We start from the raw sequence: 4,438 nt of genomic DNA, 5'->3' as shown, positions 1-4,438 counted from the left end.
GTATATTCTAAAATAAAACCTTCCCATTGGCATTCACTGCCTGTCCATGGTCCGTTCACGGCCCCAGTCCCTTAGGCTCTGGGTCCAGGGACTGTTCTTGGCTGCCTTAGGATATCCCTTCATGGAACGCTAAGGTCATGGTTCCTTTTTCTTTGTTGACTACTCAGTAATAAAATTTTATGATCTTTTCCCACAATTTCATTCCTTTGATTTTATATTTACAGAAATTTCTGAATTTTTCTAGTTTCCTTGTGGTTTTATTTTTTTCTTTCCATCTTATATCATTTCTGTGTGTGTTTAATTGGAAATAGAAAGGCAAAGGCATAAATTCATGTTAGAACCTTGAAACTGGATGTCTTATGTTTTATTTTATTTTCACTTGAGTGACTAGATAAATTTAGATAATAAAAAATATTGTTACTATAATATTATTATTAATATACTTGTAATAAAGTAATTATAATTATTAATTATTGAATGCTCTTTACTGTAAGACACTGCGGCAAACTTTACATTTAATCCTCCCAAGTACCAGGGAGTTAAAATCATCATTCCCATTTTGTAGATAAGAAAGCTAAGTCATGGAGGTGATACGTAAATTTCCAAGTTACAGAGCAAAAAGTTCCACTATTAAGTTATAAACCTTGGCAGACTGACTCCAAGTCTGCAGTCTTAACCACTGCATTCTCATATTTCACTATGTGTGTTTTATATGTGGGTCTTTATTAACATTGTAAAAATGTAATTGTCAACCATTAATATTATAATGGCTGTATTATAGTCTCAATAATTTATAAAATATATTATAAAAAATTATAAATGGAAAACTCATCATCCTGGCTTCATTATGCTTATAATTAAATCATCCTTTCTGTTTATTTGTCACTGAGGGTCAGTCCATTTATATAGTGAAGAATAATTACCTCATTAAGATGTAAATAACTTGTAATTATTTACAATAAATTACTTTTTTTGTTGTCACTTTTAAATTAGCAACTGTGTTTAATTACTAGATGATGTATGTGCCATAGTCCAAATTCATGCACTCAGGACAAGTTATTATAGCAGCATTTATGCCAGAGTTACTTTCCTTAACATTATTAAATTTCACATTGTTCGTCTTCTCTCTGATAGTTTCCATTTTCTTGGTGTCCATTTCATTATTTATTTAATCTTTATCACTATCTCCAAAAATTCAAAAGATCATACTTAAAGATGTAGGAAATTGATATAGGTTGAGAGAATAATAGAGCCAACTCTACAGCTTAGACTCAGAGTCAGTGTTTATGATCCTATATTTATTTAGGCTTTCAATTCAACAACATTAATGGAACACGAGCACTATGTATGAAACAAGGTTCAAAGCAGTGTGCTAAATGAAAATGTAAATATGATCTGGTCTCTCTATATATCAACAATATATAATCGAGTGGAGGCGACACCCTTACAAACGAATAACGATAATTCCAGGTACAATGAAATATGCATGTTATGACATTGCAGCCATTGTATAATGCAATAGAGAATAAAAACATTCCCTCTGGAGAAAATAGGAAGATCAACAAAAGTGTCAAATTCAGATGAGAGGGTATGGTTCAATTGGGTGACATATGTTTCTGAAATTAATAGCAAGAATGTTTTATATATGTGATCATGAACACATCATACCTTATGGCCCTTCACATCTTCAAAGAGCTAAAAAATTATATTTCCCTTAATCTTCATGTTACTGGGAAGCCAGCATTATTATCCACATTAAACAATGCAAATCGGAATTTCAGGGCACTCATTGGGTTGTCCTAGGTCCTAGAGCTAATTGCATATATTAAGCCATCTTTGTTCCCTCTTCTACTGTGGATGTGTCTAGCTGGCGGAGCATGCCTTCAAGAGCACAGTAGAACACAGCATGTTAGTTCTTCCCATCTGTGGCAGCAATGCCTAACGCTTCCACAGCATAGTGGCCTGTGTTCTCGTGGCACAATTAAATATCTGTGAAACTTGTTAAATAGATGAGTAGGTAAACCTTAGTATTTGTTTTCATCTGTGATTTTGGTGAAAATTTACAGAGCACATTCATTTTCTATGCAACAGTTCAAAGAGCTCTGTGTTATGTCATTGATTGTGATCCTCATAATGCAACTCTATTCCCACTTCCTCCCTGTGGCTACCTTTTCCCTATGTCCTTTCTCTTGCATTCCTATCCTCTGAGCTATTTCCTAGTGGAAATACTGCCCTTATGATTTCCCATAGTTGATTGTTCTAGGGAGTGTACCTACCTGGTGTAAATGTTCACCTTCCATCCCTGTCTGTTGTCTGGCTGGAAGCCACAGGAGTGAGTTCAATTCTAAGCCTGAATGGTGACTAGGGGTCATAGTTTTGGGGTTTTATCAGTCTCTATCAAACTCGTAAATCTGGTCTTTTTTATGATTTTGAGTTTTGCTTTACATTTTCCATCCACTCTGTCTAAGATCTCCTACACTGATCCCTTTCCAAGTGGTTGATGGTGGTAGCCAGGCACCATCCAGTTCATCTGGTCTCAGCATCATGTAGGCTGAGGTTCTCATTGTCCACTAGTCCCTTGGACTAATTGTTTCCATGAATCTTTGATTTTCTTCATTATTCTTTGCTTCAGATGAGGAGAGACCAGTTGTTGCATATTAGATGGCCACTTGAAAGCTTTTAATATCCTAGTCACTACTCACCAAAATAAGATGTAGAACAATGTCTTTGTGCCGTATGGTATGCCATTTGAACTTGATGTCCCCCATGTCCGTGATCCAGAGTGCACAGGCCCAACAACTCACTTCCTCAGAGTGATTGTCTGTGGCTAAGAAGTTACCATAACTTTGCCCCCTTTTAGTTCTATTATGTTGCTGTTGTTGTTATGTGACATCAAGTCGCAACTGACTCATAGTGACCCCTCCTTGGGTTTCTGAGGCGGTATCACTACAGAAGTAGATTGCCCAACCTTCCTTCCAAGGAGTGGCTGGTGGGTTTGAACCTCCAGCCTTCTGATTAGCAGTCAAGTTTATATATATACATATGGATATTCTTCTTGTTGTTATGTGCCGTTGAGTTGGACCTGATTCATAGCAACCCCTTCCTTGGGTTTCCAAGGCCATATCTCTATGGAAATAGATAGCCCAGTCTTCCTTTGGAGGAGTGGCTGGTGGGTTTGAACCTCCAGCCTTCTGGTTAGCAGTCTAGTTCCCTAGGCACTACACTACCAAAGCTCCTGGATATTCTTATATTACATACAAATACATATGTAGAAATATCATGTGCCAACCTTATTATATATGGTCTTGGGTATATTCCTTTTTGCCTAGACATACCTGATCATTCAACCTGTCTACATATGAATCTACCTGTAGATTCAGGCTTGTTGTTACTGATACTGGTGGCCTATGTAGGGAGCTCTGGTAGCATAGTGGCTAAGACACTTGCCTGCTAACCAGACGGCTGGTGGTTCAAACCCACCAGGCACTCCTTGGAAGGAAGGTTGGGCAATCCAACTTCCGTAGTGATACTGCCTCAGAAACCCAAGGAGGGGTCGCTATGAGTCGGGTTTGACTCGACGGCACATAACAACAACAACAACATGTAGGGAAAAGTGTTTATCTTTGTAATCCGTACCTCTTTTATACCTCTCTGTGTCTTCCTTTTCTTAGTGTTATTGTCTTGGTCACTTTCTTTTGGTACATTGCCTTTTCCTTCATCCAAATCACCAATAAACCTTAATATTTAAAGGATGTCACCAGCAAGTAATCCTATTTTTTGCTGACACTTCAAATAGCATCCCTACTCAATCTCTTCTTTAATTCCCACTACAACCTTATGACCTATGTTCTATTTTTATGCCCATTTTACTGTTGTTCAGAGCAAAATTCTAGAACTTAAATTTTAGTAACATGACCATTATCTTAGAGTTTATCAACAGCTCAGCACTCGAAACTTGGTTTACTTCAACTCAAGGGCTGAGCCCCTAACAGGTAATGCTACAGTGGATTTCTTTTAGGCCTTGTCAGGTGCATATAGGTTCAGCCAAGTCATTTACCATCTTTGTGCTTCATTACCTCTTTTTGTTGCTAGCCTAATAATTAGCCTATAAAACTGAAAGCATAATCATAAAGACCACAGGGTACCAATAATAAATAAGACACACAAATATTTTATGAATATACCATATAATATAAATCACTGGACAAGTGAAAAATTTTAACAGTTCAGAGTATTTTTCAGCAAAGCCCAAAATAACTCTATGAAGTGACACAATTGCTCTTCACACTGTTGCCAAAAATTGGAAAGCAGTTGACCTTGAAGTCCCTGGACAATTTGAATATTAAATTTGTCTGTTTCCTTCTCAGCTTAGCTGGAAGAAATTCAACTTAACTTAGTTTCTGTTCTACCAATTGGTTTAGCATCGTTAAAAGTGCCT

The sequence above is a fragment of the Orycteropus afer genome, unplaced genomic scaffold, assembly GCF_000298275.1.
Source record: "Orycteropus afer afer isolate SDZICR_OR568_19922 unplaced genomic scaffold, OryAfe1.0 scaffold00029, whole genome shotgun sequence".
NCBI lineage: Eukaryota > Metazoa > Chordata > Mammalia > Tubulidentata > Orycteropodidae > Orycteropus > Orycteropus afer.
The sequence above is the reverse complement of the archived record's forward strand: the minus strand, read 5'-3'. Positions refer to the sequence as shown.